Source organism: Haliotis asinina, chromosome 13 (assembly GCF_037392515.1).
Source record: "Haliotis asinina isolate JCU_RB_2024 chromosome 13, JCU_Hal_asi_v2, whole genome shotgun sequence".
NCBI lineage: Eukaryota > Metazoa > Mollusca > Gastropoda > Lepetellida > Haliotidae > Haliotis > Haliotis asinina.
In genome coordinates, this window is record NC_090292.1 from 479,899 (window position 1) to 502,095 (window position 22,197).

A 22,197-nucleotide genomic window follows, 5' to 3' on the forward strand; every position below is an offset into this window, starting at 1 on the left:
CCTCCCGTGGTTTCAATGTAGTGACAGATAATAAATGATTGTTCAACAGTTACTTGTATCAACTCAGCTGTCGGAAGTGACTGGAAGCCAAATATGTTTGAGACAACATTCGCCATGTTCTCATTTCATCTGACAGCTGTCAGTGTTCGTGGCTGCGTCATTTGATCCTCTGACTGTGTTTTTCACATATGTCTCTCTGGGGACATATCTATAGAAGGTTTGCGCGAATGGTTCCTCTGCATGCTGTGTTCTAGCCTGTGAGCTCATCCATCAGATTCAAACTAGTTAATAGGTTGTCAGCTGTGAGATGATTCGGTCATATTTTTCTTGAAGTTCTGCTATCAGATCAGACACATCAGATCCACCCATGCCCAGACCTGGGTACTCCGTCTGTCGCCCTCTAACACATTGAGAAGGCTCAAACTGTGAGACATGTCCCATAAGAAAACCACAGACTTCTTACACACACTGTCCTAAAGTTGGGGCAATATTCAACGCAGTTTTACTTAATAATAATTCACTGCAAAACCATTCTGACAAAACATGGTCAGTTTCAGTCACTCCAAAACATCACTTGTTAGTCATTTGTCACATTTACAAGTAATACGCAACATAATGGAACATTGTTATGTTTCATGTGCGGCATGTTCGGTGACGTGTCAATCTCGAACGCTGGTATATTGGGGAGTTACTACTCAAACTACCTCCCTTTAATCATTAGTCCCATAATGAGGACAGTGGTCTCTTGTAAACACTTTCAGGTAATGAAAAACAAATGTGTCCCCAAATTGGAATCATGGCCAATAATAAAATAACAGCAAACGAACAAACAAACATACAAACAAACAAACAAACAAACAAACAAACAAACAAACAAACAAACAGACAAACAAACAAACAGACACACCAAAACCACATACAGCTGTGTACTCTCACACGGATCCAGATCCTTAAACGGGATTACCACATGACCAATGAACGATGTGAAGATGGGTGTTATTGGGTTGAGTACAGATGAGTCAGTGTTTTCGTACAACCTGCTAGTCACGATATGACTGAAATACTGCCGATGTCATGTAACATCTATATTCTCTCAACCACTCACTCATAGAACCAACATCACTTAGTGACCTTGCTGACAGCAGTACAATTGAGCCCATCGTTTTGAATTTGACATAAATCTATGGTCTTTATCACGTACAATATTCACAGTAGCGGAAACAGTATCGGACCCGTTCAGTCACCTTGTCGGACACACACGGGTGACCGTGGGTTATGCCACAAGGTTGTGGACGAGGCGGCTACCAAATGTGACTCAGGCTGTAGACACGGAGCCTGAAGCGTCCGCAAAATCACTTGCTCACCAGATCTTGCAATGACAGTGTCGGTGGCACAGACACTCGGGCGATCCTATGACATTGCGCTCATTTCTTCAAGGTTTCATTACTGACATATATATGCTTGTTGTCAAAACCGACTTACAAGACAGGGTAATATACTAATCTTCGTTCAAAGTAATCGACTGACGCTTAATGTACTAAGATGGTTTAATTCCGGGTTAATCATACACAAACCGCATTTTTACAGCCGAAAAGCAAAGTTTGAATATACTGTCTTCTACATCACCTGGTCTAAGGTGATGCTGATAACGACAATACCACTATACCTAAGATGATGTTTGTAACGACAATACCACTGTATCTAAGGTGATGTTGGTAACGACAATACCACTGTATCTAAGATGATGTTTGTAACGACAATACCACTGTATGTAAGGTGATGTTGGTAACGACAATACCACTGTATCTAAGGTGATGTTTGTAACGACAATACCACTGTATCTAAGGTGATGTTGGTAACGACAATACCACTGCATCAAAGATGATGTTGGTAACGACAATACCACTGTATCTAAGGTGATGTTTGTAACGGCAATACCACTGTATCTAAGATGATGTTTGTAACGACAATACCACTGTATCTAAGGTGATGTTTGTAACGACAATACCACTGCTTCAAAGATGATGTTGGTAACGACAATACCACTGTATCTAAGGTGATGTTTGTAACAATACCACTGTATGTAAGATGATGTTTGTAACGACAATACCACTGTATGTAAGGTGATGTTTGTAACGACAATACCACTGTATCTAAGGTGATGTTTGTAACGACAATACCACTGTATGTAAGGTGATGTTTGTAACGACAATACCACTGTATCTAAGGTGATGTTTGTAACGACAATACCACTGTATGTAAGGTGATGTTGGTAACGACAATACCACTATACCTAAGATGATGTTGGTAACGACAATACCACTGTATCTAAGGTGATGTTTGTAACGACAATACCACTGTATCTATGATGATGTTTGTAACGACAATACCACTGTATCTAAGATGATGTTTGTATCGACAATACCACTGTATCTAAGATGATGTTTGTAACGACAATACCACTGTATGTAAGGTGATGTTGGTAACGACAATACCACTGTACAGAGGTTTTTGTGCTCTTTTAACCATTACATATGAAAGACTTGTAGTTAGTCTTAAGCGGAATATCATATTTTCTCTTAAAAACGCGTGGTTGATTAATACCGAGCGAATAAAAGTTGCCAAAAGAGTCGCCTCTTTTCCTCTCGTCCATTAATGAAACCACAGAGAAGTTATGTAACTCTGTCGCCGGAGCACTGCAGTGACGTCATATGAATAAGGATTTTGAGTTAGTTGTATGTAAAATGTGTAACAAACTTGTCAATTTGCTGATTTCTCAATGTCAACAAAGACATGCCGAATCGTTAGGTTGCTAAATGCAAATGCTCCCAGGTGTCGGGTGATGATGCAAAGATTTCCATGGGACCCCTCAGTTCGTGCTAAACATTGTTTCTGAGTGCGAAGCGAGCGTTGTCGAAGCATGTACGTACCTCACTTCCAGGATAGAAGATGCTATTTAGATTTCGTTCGATCTAGTTAAAAAAATCAAAACTACTTACTAGTAAATGATTGATGACCAAAAGGATTTTGCATGGTACAACTTGTAACATAAGAATTTCTTCCTCGGAAGCGATCGAAGATTTGATCGAAGTGGCAGTAATATTGTAAGTAATGTTATATTGACACCCACCTCGCTTCCAGGAGTGAAATTATTATGTTATTATGATATAGCAATGTCAAAATCATATACATATTTTACGACCAGTAGAAGGTAGTTTAGATTCTGTAACTCGGTGTAAATAATACTAAATAGAATTTATTCTCAGGCTGGTGGATGTTCGCGACAGGGCACCGCCATTTCTTAAAATCGTAGCGTCACGTTCTAAAGTCAGTGTGAGAATCAATTAGACTGTGGTCGGTTTTCATCAAGTTAACATATCCAAACTATTTCCTACCTGTAGTTAAATATGCTATTGAATCACGACCAAAAGGATTTTGCATGACATCGCTTGTAGCAGGACGATTTGTATCCATTATAACAAGAAGCAATTTTGATAGAATCGTCTCTGAAAACAAGATGTATCTCGGAAAATAAGCAAAGCAGGTGACAAAACTAAATGGCAGTAGATTGTGCAGACATAAAGCTTTCAGTTTTCAAAACAATTGTCCCTATTGCAGGTTTAGACAAACTTTTAAACAAGATAATCTATCCCCGGAAAAGTACATGAATACTACAGCAACCCACATAGGTATGTCTCATATTACGTCACGGAGACGCGCTCGTATGTGTGGTTGAAATTCCGTTCGTGGGAAAGAATCGTGCTCTGTTGTCAAAAAAGTCGATTTAAGGTAATGTCGAAAAATGTCGAAATGATTAGTTTTAATGACGGTTTTTCATTTATAACGATTGGTACCTTTGTACCCCAATCGAGTATATGTGATCTTTAACAATAGAGTAGACTGACACCACTACCCAACACCGAATCGTAACAATATGGTATATTGGGATTTATTACCTTCTTGTAGTGTAACACATTGCACTAAACGATATCGTATTTCAGTGTAATAATCTACACTTTGATATCCAGTTTGAGCGTAATAGACCTCACTATGTAATATCTTGTTTTAGCGTAATACGCAACACTGTACGATACATTGTTTTCGTGTAGTAAATCGGTGTAATAAGCTACACAATGTGATACCTTGTTTTCGTGTAATAAACCCTACTATTTGATAACCGGTTTAGTTTAATATACCCCCGGTATAACAGGTTTAGTGTAATATACCCAACTTTACTACCCATCAAAAGTTTAGGCTCACAAGTGTAAATGTAGCCGCATACTTCAGTCAACTGTTCTAAACTAGATTTTGCAAAATATTCCATACTGTTTAAAGGTACTGTTGACACATGAACTGATGTATCATAAAACAAATTAGTAACGTTGACAAGATTATTGTCATGCGTTCAGCAAATGATTAAACTCGGTGAAAAATGGTAAATTCTTATAAAAACTTTACACAAAAAAGCAGCAGTTCACATGCACGATATTTGCACATGCTTTTCAGCAATTTGATGAATCATCCTCGTGCAATTCATGCATCAGGTTTGCAGTTGTTTCCCCCAAGTTGATGGAGAAATTCATCTTTGTTGTATCCATGTATACATATATAACATATAGTGGGTGTTTTAAGTGAGTCTAGACTTTTGATGGGTAGTATATGTGATAACCTGTTTGTTGTAATATACCCCATTATATGGTAGCCAACTCAGTGTTATATACCCCACCGCAAAACAATATCTGCCCGCCTTTGATTACTCTTGATATTTTCCTATAAAGATAACAATTCAAACTGTCACGTAGATACCTCTGAACTGACGGTGTATCTCCACTCTCTCCCAGAGCGGGCGGTATGTGATGTAACAACTATGAACTACGTCACCGAAACGTAAAGTAAACGACTTTGTGAAAATGAAACAGATTGTTTTGCGGTCTCACAACAACGACCCTGCTGAAGTACTGTAGGAGATAAACCTCATAGTATATTCTCTACAATAAACATCCAAATAAAATACAAAGGAGTTGCTTCGTGGTGTATAGATCTCCGTTTACAAGGCTCTGATACGCAAAGACATTTGTACATAAACCATATACACATGTCAGTGATATATCTAGAAAGTCAATGATGGGATTTAACTATATTATGTTGTAACAAAAGTCTGAACTCAGTCAGGGGAGACAATAAATAATTCCCTTAAATGTCAGCAGTATAAATGGGGTGCTGTGTACAAGCAGCAGAGGGGGCGTGTTTGGGTGAGATGTGAGGAACTCTTTACGTCAGACAGTTGACACGGCGCCATTTCATTAACGGAGACCGGTGCTTTGTTTTATTAAACAACACAGCGCAATTGTCACTTTTTTAAACGATTAAAATGTATTTGTCTGTGCGTCAGATTTGAATCATTCTGTGGAACAAATACCGTCACAAAACAATCACGGGGCTATTCGTGGTCCCTTCAGCTGGCTAGGCCTCCTGTGTGGGTCCATCCCTGGCATGTAACGACAGTCTCTGCACGTCTAGCATTGTCTGACAATGACTAACATCGACCAAGCGTCAATTACTAATGTATAACTATGCCTTTTTCCAATCACTGTATTTTGTTTGAGCATCGAAGACGTGCAGTTCTCCAAACTATGCACCCACACTCCAGATTGTTCAAGATGGCAGCCGTATGATGTCACGTTGCGCATGCGCGTCATATGGTTTTACTTCTCAACCCCCACTTCGTGAACACCTTTATATAAAGTGAATGCGTGCAAGATTCGTTCATTCAGTTTCATCCAATCAACGCCTCTGTCCTCACGTGCTGCCTTGCAGACGACAGCAGAAGACATTAAGAGCCGACGGGAAACAGCAGAAGTGAGATTGACGCCGTGAATAGAAAGACAAAATGAGTACTTGGGCAATATCATGTCTTGTCACAGTTTGTTCAATCTACCTTGCGTCCGGTTATCCAGGTAAGTTTGTGATTCATTCTACTATCTACTGCGTATACTTTGGTTGACAGCGACGGGCATTTGTATAACTGTCAGTATCATACGTGTATTTGATGTAAGTTGTTTTTCTAAAACCATGTTTCGGAAAAATTGATATATGTAAATACACTTCAGAGAGTGTATTTCCGAAAGGTGTTTTGATATAGACGCCGATGTAATGTTCTGTGAAGTCCTGTGGCGTTCAAGAAGCGTGTTTCAGAAACATGTAAGGTTGTGTATTTGATTATGCTCGGGTCTGATCCTCTCATATAAATGGACACTACAGTCTATGAAGGTTGTTTCTGGACGGTGGATGTATATGTACACTGAATGTTCGTGAAGGTTGTTTCTGGACGGTGGATGTATATGTACACTGAATGTTCGTGAAGGTTGTTTCTGGACGGTGGATGTATAAGTACACTGAATGTTCGTGAAGGTTGTTTCTGGACGGTGGATGTATATGTACACTGAATGTTCGTGAAGGTTGTTTCTGACAATATATTTGTAAATATTAACAGTATATTCCATGAACGTTGTTTCTGTAAAGTTGCTAGAGATTTTAGTAGAACCCATAAATGACACGTCCTATCGCCCTCTCTTCCTGGAGTGTACTTCAAGTAGTATGATGATATCAAATAAAATCAAATGATATCAGATCATATCGCCGCTTCTCCTCCTGGAGTGTACTTCAAGTAGTATGATGATATCAAATAAAATCAAATGATATCAGGTCATATCGAAGCTTCTGCTCCTGGAATGTACTTCAACTAGAACTGATATGTGTAGTTTACGTACATATGATATCATTTTGCCGCATCTCCCCCTGCGATGTACTTTAAGTAGAACTTATGTGTAATGTCATACCTAATTCCCGCCTCTCTTCTTGGAGTGTACATTAATTATAACCGATATATGATACCATATCTTATCGCTGCCTCTGTTCCTGCAATGTGCTCCAAGTAGTCCTGATATGTGACATCATATCTTATCGCGACACTCTTTCTGGAATGCATTTTAAGTATAACTGATATATGGTATCAAAACGTTTCGCCGCCCCCCTTCCTGCATAAGTGGGACTCGCCATTCCATTCCCAAAAGTCTGACGAATGATATCGTAACCACTCTTCACTTGAAAATAGACTGGTCTGTCTGGGTACGGCAACACGTGGGCCAATGAAGCGTCATCAAACTATGTGCACTCATCTGAACACATGTCATTCTGGACAACAAACCAGAAGGAGTTCTTTTGTAGAGCAAACTCATCACACCGGGAAACGTCCCGAAATTAAGTAGTTTATGTTTACAGAAGATAAACAATATGCTGCATGTCCTCCTTGGCAGTGGAAACAGACGTATCTAGACCTAGTGTGATGTTCACCCTGAAATATGTTTCACACTGAGGACAGTCTAATGCTTGTACTATTTCATGCTATTGACTGACTTCCGTGTTGTTCTTCTGTAAAATCCCTTTCACGAAGGCGACCTCCTGCCGTGTCCTCCACGAATTCGACCTCTTCCACTCCCCTTTCACGAAGGTGAAGGGGTCATGAAGGTGACCCCTTGCGCCCTGCTTTACAAAGATTATCTTTTGTACTCCCCTGTCACGAAGGTTACCTTTTGCTCTCCCTTACATGAAAGTGACCTCTTGCGCTCTGCTTTACAAAGATTACCTTTTGCACTCCCTTTTCACGAAGTTGGCCTCGTGCGCTTACCCTCACGAAGGTTACCTCTTTACTCTATCCCAGTTCGGACTGAATATTGTATTTGTAAGTTTTACCAAGATGTACACATCAGAGGCATGCGTATTCCTTATATGATCACTGTGGTCTTTTAACTGGCGTACTAGTTCCAGGTCCAATTGCAGCGTTCCTTAGGCCTCATGCATGTTTGCATACATGCACATCATACTTTAGTCAGCATGCAGTAACCAATCACGACATACCTTGGTCAACATTTACATTCAGTATCTAATCACTGTGCACATTAACTGAGACATGTGCTTATCATTTGCTTTATGTGTACATTAACTGAGATATATGTTCAACATCTACTCCAGGTGTACACTAACTGAGCTATGTGTGCAACATCTGCTGAAGGTGTACATTAACTTAGCTATGTGTGCAACCTCTACTCAAGGTGTGCATTAACTGAGATATATGTTCAAAATGTACTCAAGGTGTACACTAACTGAGATATATGTTCAACATCTACTCAGGTTGTACATTAACTGAGATATATGTTCAAAATGTACTCAAGGTGTACACTAACTGAGATATATGTTCAAAATGTACTCAAGGTGTACACTAACTGAGATATATGTTCAACATCTACTCAAGTTGTACATTAACTGAGATATATGTTCAAAATGTACTCAAGTTGTACATTAACTGAGATATATGTTCAACATCTACTCAAGGTGTACACTAACTGAGATATATGTTCAACATCTACTCAAGGTGTACATTAACTGAGATATATGTTGAACATCTTGTCAAGTTTGTACATTAACTGAGATTCATGTTATGTTATAAATGAGATTGTTTCAAGACGTACATCTCCCCAAATAGAGGACCAGCCAGTAGTTGGTCACAGTGTCCTCTTTAACATGGATGAGTGTTTTTTTAAGTTCTCCCTGCCATGTGAGGCCGAGATATGCTGGCATCCTTTCAGGGGAAGCCAATGATACCGACACGCGTAGCCTCTCGTGCTTCAGGTCTTTCATGTACAGTGTTTTAAGCCTTCACTTTACAGCTTGTTCCTACTTCGTCTGACAAATGCCGTCATTAGTATTACCCGCTCTTGTCGCACCATATTCAGCTACACAAGGAGAAGCCTACTTAGGGATCCTTGGTTTGGAAATTATGTTCCATTTTTAAATATGTATTCATTGCTTGAAACGTGATAACCCACGCAGTAGTTGCTCGTCGTTTGTCGCACAAATCGGTGTTTTGTGAATCTGTTACAATAGCGAGGTATTGTGGCCATAACATTCACAATGACAGATATATCCATGGAATCTAGGTACACGCCGATTGTCATCAAGCTGAAAGATATTAACCTTTGGTACTTTGATACTATGGTTAAATCGGATTTGTCGTTGTTATTGGCCGACATAAGCTCGAAGTTTGCTGAAATGAAATGTTCCAGTAATGACAATGAGTTTCACGTTGTGATGTTCACACGTCAATACGTACATCGTGCATCTGACTATCCATACATCGTACAGCCGACTATCCATACATCGTGCATCTGACTATCCATACATCGTGCATCTGACTATCCATACATCGTACAGCCGACTATCCATACATCGTGCATCTGACTATCCATACATCGTACAGCCGACTATCCATACATCGTGCATCTGACTATCCATACATCGTACAGCCGACTATCCATACATCGTGCATCTGACTATCCATACATCGTACAGCCGACTATCCATACATCGTGCATCTGACTATCCATACATCGTACAGCCGACTATCCACACATCGTGCATCTGACTATCCATACATCGTACAGCCGACTATCCATGCATCGTACATCAGTCTATCCATATTTTGTACGTCAGACTATCCATATATCATTCATCCGACTATCCATATATCATTCAACCGACCATCCATATATCGTACAAGCAACTACAAATTGAGAAGAGAGGGCAACGGTGACTACAAATAGTGGACACAAGGTATAGGAGTCTACATATAGAAGACACAAGGTATAGTTGTCTACATCTGGAGGACACAAGGTATAGTTCTCTACATATAGAAGACACAAAGTAAAGCTCTCTACATATAGAGGACACAAGGTATAGTTGTCTACAATAGAAGACACAAGGTATAGTTGTCTACATCTGGAGGACACAAGGTATAGTTCTCTACATATAGAAGACACAAAGTAAAGCTCTCTACATATAGAGGACACAAGGTATAGTTGTCTACATGTACAGGATACAAGGTATAGTTGTCTACATGTACAGGATACAAGGTACCGTCGTCTACATGTACAGGATACAAGGTATCGTTGTCTACATGTACAGGATACAAGGTATAGTTGTCTACATGTACAGGATACAAGGTATCGTTGTCTACATGTACGGGATACAAGGTATCGTTGTCTACATGTACAGGATACACGGTACCGTTGTCTACATGTACAGGATACAAGGTATCGTTGTCTACATGTACAGGATACAAGGTATATGTATATAGCGGACCTAAGGTATGGTGGACACAAGGCTGTGGGTGCGGTAACCGTGATTACAGTGTGGTATGTCCTGCACCCCAACCCTACCTTCCACTGAACTGACCAGTTCCCTAGCGGCATCTGACAACAGTGGATGTCTGACTGCATGCAGTTAGTCCCAGCGGTCTTGTGCCACATACAGAACACGCTGAAGGGGAGACTTACACAAATAGGATCTCGTTATGGTTTTAGATCTGCATCCTTAGGGAGTTCAACAACGGTGAAGGTTCTCCAGTCTCCTACATTAATAGACAGATTACACTGTCTTGATTCAGTTACGACAATTTCTTAGAGTAAGTTATTCCAGAATTATTCCAGAACTATTCAACCACTACCAGCAACCAAATGTGAACAGAAAGGTGGGGCAGGCCCATATCTGTCAGTTTGTCTGTAGATACTGTGTACATAATGTGAACAGAAAGGTGGAGGGGTCCACGTCTGTCAGTTTGTCTGTATATACTGAGTGCCAAAAGTGAACAGAGAGGTGGAGTAGGTCAACGTCTGTCAGTCTGTCTGTATATACTGTGTACCAAATGTGAACAGAGAGGTGGAGTAGGTCCACGTCTGACAGTCTGTCTGTACATACGGAGTACCAAAAGTGAACAGAGAGGTGGAGTAGGTTCACGTCTGACAGTCTGTCTGAATATACTGTGTACCAAATGTGAACAGAGAGGTGGAGTAGGTCCACGTCTGTCTGCCTGTCTGTATATACTGAGGACCAAAAGTGAACAGAGAGGTGGAGTACGTCCACGTCTGACAGCCTGTCTGTATATACTGAGTACCAAAAGTGAACAGAGAGGTGGAGTAGGTCAACGTCTGTCAGTCTGTCTGTATATACTGTGTACCAAATGTGAACAGAGAGGTGGAGTAGGTCCACGTCTGACAGTCTGTCTGTACATACGGAGTACCAAAAGTGAACAGAGAGGTGGAGTAGGTTCACGTCTGACAGTCTGTCTGAATATACTGTGTACCAAATGTGAACAGAGAGGTGGAGTAGGTCCACGTCTGTCAGTCTGTCTGAATATACTGTGTACCAAATGTGAACAGAGAGGTGGAGTAGGTTCACATCTGACAGCCTGTCTGTATATACTGAGTACCAAAAGTGAACAGAGAGGTGGAGTAGGTCAACGTCTGTCAGTCTGTCTGTATATACTGTGTACCAAAAGTGAACAGAGAGGTGGAGTAGGTCCACGTCTGTCAGTCTGTCTGAATATACTGTGTACCAACTGTGAACAGAGAGGTGGAGTAGGTCCACGTCTGTCTGCCTGTCTGTATATACTGAGGACCAAAAGTGAACAGAGAGGTGGAGTACGTCCACGTCTGACAGCCTGTCTGTATATACTGAGTACCAAAAGTGAACAGAGAGGTGGAGTAGGTCAACGTCTGTCAGTCTGTCTGTATATACTGTGTACCAAATGTGAACAGAGAGGTGGAGTAGGTCCACGTCTGACAGTCTGTCTGTACATACGGAGTACCAAAAGTGAACAGAGAGGTGGAGTAGGTTCACGTCTGACAGTCTGTCTGAATATACTGTGTACCAAATGTGAACAGAGAGGTGGAGTAGGTCCACGTCTGTCAGTCTGTCTGAATATACTGTGTACCAAATGTGAACAGAGAGGTGGAGTAGGTTCACATCTGACAGTCGGTCTGAATATACTGTGTACCAACTGTGAACAGAGAGGTGGAGTAGGTCCACGTCTGTCAGTCTGTCTGTACATACTGTGTACCAAATGTGAACAGAGAGGTGGAGTAGGTCCACGTCTGTCAGTCTGTCTGAATATACTGTGTACCAAATGTGAACAGAGAGGTGGAGTAGGTTCACGTCTGACAGTCTGTCTGAATATACTGTGTACCAAATGTGAACAGAGAGGTGGAGTAGGTCCACGTCTGTCAGTCTGTCTGAATATACTGTGTACCAAATGTGAACAGAGAGGTGGAGTAGGTCCACGTCTGTCAGTCTGTCTGAATATACTGTGTACCAAATGTGAACAGAGAGGTGGAGTAGGTCCACGTCTGTCAGTCTGTCTATATACTGTGTACCAAATGTGAACAGAGAGGTGGAGTAGGTCCACATCTGTCAGTCTGTCTGTATATACTGTGTACCAAAAGTGAACAGAGAGGTGGAGTAGGTCCACGTCTGTCAGTCTGTCTGTATATACTGAGTACAAAATGTGAACAGAGAGGTGGAGTAGGTCCACGTCTGTCAGTCTGTCTGTATATACTGAGTGCCAAATGTGAACAGAGACGTGGAGTAGGTCCACATCTGTCAGACTGTCTGTATATACTGTGTACCAAATGTGAACAGAGAGGTGGAGTAGGTTCACGTCTGACAGCCTGTCCGTACATACTGTGTACCAAATGTGAACAGAGAGGTGGAGTAGGTCCACGTCTGTCAGTCTGTCTGTATATACTGTGTACCAAATGTGAACAGAGAGGTGGAGTAGGTCCACGTCTGTCAGTCTGTCTGTATATACTGAGTACCAAAAGTGAACAGAGAGGTGGTGTAGGTCCACGTCTGTCAGTCTGTCTGAATATACTGTGTACCAAATGTGAACAGAGAGGTGGAGTAGGTCCACGTCTGTCAGTCTGTCTGTATATACTGAGTGCCAAATGTGAACAGAGAGGTGGAGTAGGTCCACGTCTGTCAGTCTGTCTGTATATACTGTGTACCAAATGTGAACAGAGAGGTGGAGTAGGTCCACGTCTGTCAGTCTGTCTGTATATACTGAGTACCAAATGTGAACAGAGAGGTGGAGTAGGTCCACGTCTGTCAGTCTGTCTGAATATACTGAGTGCCAAATGTGAACAGAGAGGTGGAGTAGGTCCATGTCTGTCAGTCTGTCTGTATATACTGAGTGCCAAATGTGAACAGAGAGGTGGAGTAGGTCCACGTCTGTCAGTCTGTCTGAATATACTGAGTGCCAAATGTGAACAGAGAGGTGGAGTAGGTTCACATCTGTCAGCCTGTCTGTATATACTGTGTGCCAAATGTGAACAGAGAGGTGGAGTAGGTCTACGTGGTCCAGAGTATTTTGGTATTAGATAGTATTAGCTGAGAAGAGATTCTGAGAGGTTCTTTCTCCACGCTAAACAGTACCGACTTCCTGGGTTTTTCAATCTATCTGCAATGGGAATGTATCCGTTTGAAGGAAAGCTGAATTCCTTAATCTGAGAGCATACATTACTGCACAACCGACAGCACTGGTTGTGTTATAGGTACCGTCAAACTAACGATTAGATGATAAACATTTGTCTGTGGGAATCCAACACAAGTCGCGGCATTTACGCACATTCATCCGCGTTGTGGAGTGACCGTCACCATCACGCCATAGGAAAGCGTGACCGTCATTGTCTCCTCAAACCACAGAACGCGACTCTGCGTCTATCTTCGTACATTAAACAGTTAAAGATTAAACACGAGACAACTAATTAAACCTGTAATACTTGCCTTATGAGAGACTCGCAGCATCAAGATCGATTAAGAGTTATTGCCATCTCCAAACGGAGTCAGTCTCGTGCATGTCAGTCCCGGAACGGCGTATTATTAATTCGGACGTATTCGGCTATTTTCGTAAATAATCGATAACTTCCGTGAGGGAACGTCCCCAAAAATCGGATTGGCATGCACTTTGATGTTTGAAATGTCGGACAAAGTCAGGTGGGTAGATGAATCAGAAAAGCATGATGAGCCATAACGCTAGTAAACCGCGTGCATACAACTAGTTCAAGACACCTGGACTGTCGTTCATCGGACATAGCGCCTGTACATCAACAGGTACATCTAGTTCAAGACACCTGGACTGTCGTTCATCAGACATAGCGCATGTACATCAATAGGTACATCTAGTTCAAGTCACCTGTACTGTCGTTCATCAGACATAGCGCATGTACATCAATAGGTACATCTAGTTCAAGACACCTGGACTGTCGTTCATAACACATAGCGCATGTACATCAATAGGTACATCTAGTTCAAGACACCTGTACTGTTGTTCATCAGACATAGCGCCTGTACATCAATACGTACATCTAGTTCGAGACACCTGGACTGTCGTTCATAACACATAGCGCATGTACATCAATAGGTACATCTAGTTCAAGACACCTGGGCTGTCGTTCATAACACATAGCGCATGTACATCAACAGGTACATCTAGTTCAAGACACCTGGACTGTCGTTCATCAGACATAGCGCCAGTACATCAATAGGTACATCTAGTTCAAGACATTTGGACTGTCGCTCATCAGACATAGCGCATGTACATCAATACGGACTTCTAGTTCGAGACACTTGGACTGTCGTTCATCAGACATAGCGCCTGTACATCAATAGGTACATCTAGTTCAAGACACCTGGACTGTCGTTCATAACACATAGCGCATGTACATCAATAGGTACATCTAGTTCAAGACACCTGGGCTGTCGTTCATCAGACATAGCGCATGTACATCAATACGTACATCTAGTTCAAGACACCTGGACTGTCGTTCATCAGACATAGCGCATGTACATCAATACGTACATCTAGTTCAAGACACCTGGACTGTCGTTCATCAGACATAGCGCCTGTACATGAATAGGTACATCTAGTTCAAGACACTTGGACTGTCGTTCATCAGACATAGCGCCTGTACATCAATACGGACTTCTAGTTCGAGACACTTGGACTGTCGTTCATCAGACATAGCGCCTGTACATCAATACGTACATCTAGTTCAAGACACCTGGACTGTCGTTCATAACACATAGCGCATGTACATCAATAGGTACATCTAGTTCAAGACACCTGGACTGTCGTTCATCAGACACAGCGCATGTACATCAATACGTACATCTAGTTCAAGACACCTGGGCTGTCGTTCATTAGACATAGCGCCTGTATATCAATAGGTACATCTAGTTCAAGACACTTGGACTGTCTCTGGTTAAGCGTAACCCCTGTAAACCAATAGGATGGGGAGACTGTGGTCAACTGTAACAATTGTCACGCAACTTCTTGTAGTCCGCTTACAAAATTAATCGTTACTACATAGTGTACTGGCATCTTGGCTTTAAACGTCCGCGTCATTTAAAGTTCACATATCATGTCGTTTCACAACATAGCACTGGAACTGTTCTACTGTGATAAAACTAGAGAGAGCTCACACGGAACTTGTTCACACTGTGCTTCATTATCATAGCACAAGGGGAAATGTGGGGCACTTCTAATACAGTGTTAAACTGTCCCCGATGGCAGTAGCCATGTTTCGTGGCAGGTCACATGACAGACACTAGTTCAAGACACATGGACTGTCTAGACGTGGTGCATCTAATTCAAGGCACATGGACTGTCTAGACGTGGTGCATCTAGTTCAAGACACATGGACTGTCTAGACGTGGTGCATCTAGTTCAAGGCACATGGACTGTCTAGACGTGGTGCATCTAGTTCAAGGCACATGGGCTGTCTAGACGTGGTGCATCTAATTCAAGACACATGGACTGTCTAGACATGGTGCATCTAGTTCAAGGCACATGCACTGTCTAGACGTGGTGCATCTAGTTCAAGACACATGGACTGTCTAGACGTGGTGCATCTAGTTCAAGGCACATGGACTGTCTAGACGTGGTGCATCTAGTTCAAGACACATGGACTGTCTAGACGTGGTGCATCTAGTTCAAGACACATGGACTGTCTAGACGTGGTGCATCTAATTCAAGACACATGGACTGTCTAGACGTGGTGCATCTAGTTCAAGGCACATGGACTGTCGAGACGTGGTGCATCTAGTTCAAGGCACATGGACTGTCTAGACGTGGTGCATCTAGTTCAAGGCACATGGGCTGTCTAGACGTGGTGCATCTAATTCAAGACACATGGACTGTCTAGACATGGTGCATCTAGTTCAAGGCACATGCACTGTCTAGACGTGGTGCATCTAGTTCAAGACACATGGGCTGTCTAGACGTGGTGAATCTAGTTCAAGACACATGATTTTTCAGTTCAGGTGGGTGTAATAATGGGGGTAACTTAAGGTGGGTGTATTGAAGAGGGTAGCTTGAGGTGAGTGTATTGAGCTCGAGGTTGCTAAGTTCAGGTTGGTGTGTTGAGAAGGGTATATCAATGTGGGTGTATTGAGGAGGGTAGCTTGAGGTGAGTGTATTGAGCTCGAGGTTGCTAAGTTCAGGTTGGTGTGTTGAGAAGGGTATATCAATGTGGGTGTATTGAGGAGGGTAGCTTGAGGTGAGTGTATTGAGCTCGAGGTTGCTAAGTTCAGGTTGGTGTGTTGAGAAGGGTATATCAATGTGGGTGTATTGAGGAGGGTAGCTTGAGGTGAGTGTATTGAGCTCGAGGTTGCTAAGTTCAGGTTGGTGTGTTGAGAAGGGTATATCAATGTGGGTGTATTGAGGAGGGTAGCTTGAGGTGAGTGTATTGAGCTCGAGGTTGCTAAGTTCAGGTTGGTGTGTTGAGAAGGGTATATCAATGTGGGTGTATTGAGGAGGGTAGCTTGAGGTGAGTGTATTGAGCTCGAGGTTGCTAAGTTCAGGTTGGTGTGTTGAGAAGGGTATATCAATGTGGGTGTATTGAGGAGGGTAGCTTGAGGTGAGTGTATTGAGGAGGGTAACTTGAGACGGATGTATTTAGAACAATGGTGCATCACAAGGTCGTGGTGTTATCCCTCACAGTGTTGTATCACGGGGTTGTGGTGTTATCCATCACAGTGTTGTGTCAGAGGGTCGTGGTGTTATCCCACACTGTACCACCCCGGGAACACAGGGCACTTCTATCACCAGTAATCTGGTCCACTACTCTCACGTTTGTCTAATCGGCTTTGTGTGATTATAATCGTCTACATGCTATTTTGACTATCTCACCACACTGGCCTTTGCTTACTCGGGCTTGTAGGACATGAAAAGGCTTCTGAAGAAATGAATGCCTTCAATGCTCCCCACAAACAGAGTGTGGCACCAGTAACATCGCATCTCGATGCACTGTGTTGTGACAAATTGAACAACACATTAATGTGATAAGGCATAGCGTGTTTAAATGGAGAGAACAAGTGTGGTAATCAGAAGTGGAGAAATGTTCAATATAAATGGACTTTACGATAATGGATCTTCACATTGCCGCTGCTTGCTTATAAAAATTTTGCTGAGAACTGTGACACTTTCAAAGTTCCTACAAATCACGACATGTGTGACATTTAATCAGTCTGGTGCTGTTGTCCCCTTGTGTTGTTTGACTGGTTTTGTAGCCCTTGGATTGAGTGACTGATGCTATTGCCTCCATGGGCTGTGTGACTGATGCTATTGCCTCCATGGGCTGTGTGACTGGTGCTGTTTTATCCATGAGCTGTGTGACTGGTGCTATTGCCTCCATGGGCTGTGTGACTGGTGCTGTTTTATCCATGAGCTGTGTGACTGATGCTATTGCCTCCATGGGCTGTGTGACTGGTGCTGTTTTATCCATGAGCTGTGTGACTGGCGCTATTGCCTCCATGGGCTGTGTGACTGGTGCTGTTGCCTCCATGGGCTGTGTGACTGGTGCTGTTGCCTCCATGGGCAGTGTGACTGGTGCTGTTGCCGCCTTGGGCTGTGTGACTGGTGCTGTTGCCTCCATGGGCAGTGTGACTGGTGCTGTTGCCGCCTTGGGCTGTGTGACTGGTGCTGTTGCCTCCATGGGCTGTGTGACTGATGCTATTGCCTCCATGGGCAGTGTGACTGGTGCTGTTGCCTCCATGGGCTGTGTGACTGGTGCTGTTGCCTCCATGGGCTGTGTGACTGGTGCTGTTGCCTCCATGGGCTGTGTGACTGGTGCTGTTGCCTCCATGGGCAGTGTGACTGGTGCTGTTGCCGCCTTGGGCTGTGTGACTGGTGCTGTTGCCTCCATGGGCTGTGTGACTGATGCTATTGCCTCCATGGGCAGTGTGACTGGTGCTGTTGCCTCCATGGGTTGTGTAACTGATGCTGTTGCCGCCTTGGGTTGTGTGACATGTTCTAGCCACCTGGGTTATAATATTACCAGAAATTGTTGAGAATTTAAAAAAATCTTTATTCTTTAATGTTTACTCATCACTCACGTATTAAATGTTAATATTAGAAGACTGTAACTCCAGATTCACAGACAGGTGAACAGTTGGTATTTTGTCAAGTCACACGTGAGCAGATGGAAGCATATGTCCCTGGGGAATATCTGTGTACCTCTCATTGTTCACATTCCTTTCAAATTAACAGAGGGGCGATGCCTAAAACTTCTATGCTGTATGCTGTAACCTTCGCTCCTGTTGTCCAGGTTTCATGATCGGTGATGGAAGTCCTTGACATTTCTGTAAACACACTACATGCAGCTCAGTTCTAATTGTCTCCTTACAGACAGCCACCGTCCCTTTATCAGTCATATTCAGTCTTACGTTTTCCAAACTTCTTCGTATGTTTTTTTAAACAAGCCTCCTCCTGTGACCAACAGTCAGTTTTCTGCGCCTGGGGGGTGCTCATTGCCATATCCATTTGCAAATATTTCCAAAACACGATAAATAGTGAAGAAAGACATCAAAAACAGTGATGAAAGAAATAGCCTGTTCTGAATCTGAATCATCCATACTAGGATCACTAAAAATATCGTCTGCTATTAAGAAAACAAAGGGGGATAACTCCTCACAAACTATGAAAAGGGGTTAACGGAGTTGTCTCTCGTGAATGAAACCAAACACGTGATAGCTGGTCAAGGTTGTTTATACTAGAGGCCCAGTTAAACATTTTCCCAAAATTCTCAATAATATCTGGCAATACTATAAATGACTGACACTGCAGTCCCTTAAACTGTGTGACAGATGTTGTAGTCCCTTAAACTGCGTGACTGATGTTGTAGTCCCTTAAGCTGGGTGACAGATGTTGTAGTCCCTTAAACTGCGTGACAGATGTTGTAGTCCCTTAAACTGCGTGACTGATGTTGTAGTCCCTTAAACTGCGTGACAGATGTTGTAGTCCCTTAAACTGCGTGACTGATGTTGTAGTCCCTTAAACTGCGTGACTGATGTTGTAGCAACTTAAGCTGGGTGACTGATGTTGTAGCAACTTAAGCTGGGTGACTGATGTTGTAGTCCCTTAAGCTGCGTGACTGATGTTGTAGCAACTTAAGCTGGGTGACTGATGTTGTAGCCCCTTAAGCTGGGTGACTGATCTTGTAGCCCTTAAACTGTGTGACTGATGCTGTAGTCCCTTAAACTGCGTGACTGATGTTGTAGTCCCTTAAGCAGTGTGACTGATGTTGTAATCCCTTAAGCAGTGTGACTGATGTTGTAGTCCCTTAAACTGCGTGACTGATGTTGTAGTCCCTTAAGCTGCGTGACTGATGTTGTAGCAACTTAAGCTGGGTGACTGATGTTGTAGCAACTTAAGCTGGGTGACTGATGTTGTAGTCCCTTAAACTGCGTGACTGATGTTGTAGCAACTTAAGCTGCGTGACTGATGTTGTAGCAACTTAAGCTGGGTGACTGATGTTGTAGTCCCTTAAGCTGCGTGACTGATGTTGTAGCAACTTAAGCTGGGTGACCGATGTTGTAGCCCCTTAAGCTGGGTGACTGATGTTGTAGCCCATAAACTGTGTGACTGATGCTGTAGTCCCTTAAACTGCGTGACAGATGTTGTAGCCCCATAAGCTGGGTGACTGATGTTGTAGTCCCTTAAACTGCGTGACTGATGTTGTAGTCCTTTAAGCTGCGTGACTGATGTTGTAGCAACTTAAGCTGCGTGACTGATGTTGTAGCAAATTAAGCTGGGTGACTGATGTTGTAGCCCCTTAAGCTGGATGACTGATGTTGTAGCCCCTTCAGCTGGGAGACTGATGTTGTAGTCCCTTAAGGTGCGTGGCTGATGTTGTAGCTCCTTAAGCTGGGTGACTGATGTTGTAGCCCCTTAAGGTGGCTGACTGATGTTGTAGTCCCTTAAGGTGCGTGGCTGATGTTGTAGTCCCTTAAGCTGGGTGGCTGATGTTGTAGCCCCCAGGGTTGTGTGATTATTGTTGTTGCCTCTCTCGGAATGGGCGTGGCTTGTTGTTGAGCCATTGGGCTAGGTGTGTCTCGTTGAGCCTTTCTGATGGGTGTGTCTTGCAGATGACGTTGTGGGATGGTTGTGTCATGGGGTTGAGACCTTGGGATGGGTGTGTCTTGCTGAACCCTTTGGTATGGTATGTCTTGTTGACAGGTTTGTAATTATTTCATTGAACTCTTTGCACCTGAGTATGCAGTTGAAGACCACTTTTGAATCCGACTGTTTTGCAGAAGGCCTTTAGGGCCTTAAATGTGTTGTTCAAGTGTTCCCTGGGATCCGACTATGGTGTTGAAGACCTGTTTGAAGCTGAGTATGTTGTTGTGGATCCTTTTGGATCCGACTTATTTTGTTCCGTAGCGACTCTCTAATCTGATTATACACCTGCCCGTTGACAACCAGGCTGCATCAGTAATTACATGACTGAACTACAAGTGTGTGTATACAATAAGATTACACACCATGTTATTGAATATATCTACATTAAGATAACAGAAATAGCCTGTAGTAGCTGATCCGCCAGTATGTTAACTTGTCACAATAAATCGGCCAATTCCTTTTGTCATTTATTGATAAATCAGTAGGTCAAAGAAGTAAACAGACAAATACTGCCTAGCATGACATGTTTCAGATACGACGAAATACAAGGTGAATTTGTCAACAATTTCTATCATATTTTGTTGTTTTACCCAATTCTTGAGCGAAAACTAGGTAGTGATTGAATGAGTGTCTCCGCGACATGCATGAGTTGCTGAAGACCAGTTCTAACCCGGACACTTTGAATGTCAAATTGCGAAAACGGTCAGGTCAGCGCGTCATCTATCTGTTCTTCAAGAGAGGCATGACTGTCCAAGGCGTCTTTTATCTTCCTTAAGTTTCATTTAGACGCTGGTATGACGAAGACCACACACCCATGGCCATCCGAACCACATCATCCTTTGGAACAACATCAGCATCCTAGAAGCCAACCGGCCATATTACAGGTCAAGGAAATTCACAGAGAAAATCAACATTAAACTCAGCCCGACAATCAAAAGTGGTCAAGGTTTCTACGTCCCTACGGCTTACGATCAACTTATCAAGCCTAGTCAATAATAAACCACACTTATATGCTGGCTTCAGTCATTTCTTATGACAACACGCCTCATGTCAACACATTGTACATCAACCTCCTCTACTGGATAAGCTCAGATACCCGCCATATGGCATTTGTATATATGTCTCCTTGTGCAGATGTTCTGCACCATCTCCATTAGAATGGTTTTATTCCCCGAGGCGTTGAGTCCACTGCAGGAAATAAGTTGTGTATCCATGACAAGTGGTCCTCTTCGTCTCCCATCTGTTCTTCATGCGAGGCACGAGTAACCGAGGCGTGTTCTGTCTGTTCTTCATGCGAGGCACGAGTAACCGAGGCGTGTTCTGTCTGTTCTTCATGCGAGGCACGAGTAAGCAAGGCGTGTTCTGTCTGTTCTTCATGCGAGGCACGAGTAAGCAAGGCGTGTTCTGTCTGTTCTTCATGCGAGGCACGAGTAAGCAAGGCGTGTTCTGTCTGTTCTTTAAGCGAGACACAAGTCACCAAGGCATCTGCTTTCCGACAAATACTAGTGCTGTGACGATGTGCCAATAATTATTAGTTCTGTAACAATATGCCAGTAAATACTTTTGCTATAATGATGTGACGATAATTACCTAGATAATAACTGCAATATGGCGGTAATTTCTAGTCTAATAACAATGTGGCGGAGTTTGAAATTGTAGATAATAATTCTATTTTTAACACTATTTTAAATGACTTCAACTAAACCAGTTCAAGCAGACAAATCTATTGCAGTAGTGAGTTGCAATAGACTGTGGTAACAGTCACCCCCTTCTCCCTCAATAGTCACCCTACTAAATACCATGATGATCCCCTCTCCGGCGACTAGAATCACGTCCATTTACGAGAC

The 22,197-nt window shown here is 42.7% G+C and overlaps 1 long non-coding RNA gene across 1 annotated transcript in view; it reads left to right on the top strand.

Annotated features, from left to right (window-relative positions):
• Nucleotides 1-5,862: 5,862 nt before the first annotated feature.
• The window catches only part of LOC137260194 (uncharacterized), a 41,992-nt gene continuing 25,657 nt past the window's right edge, over nucleotides 5,863-22,197 (top strand). Inside the window, exon 1 of the long non-coding RNA XR_010954739.1 lies at nucleotides 5,863-5,957. This is a non-coding gene — a long non-coding RNA (uncharacterized lncRNA). The remainder of the gene's footprint in view (nucleotides 5,958-22,197) is intronic.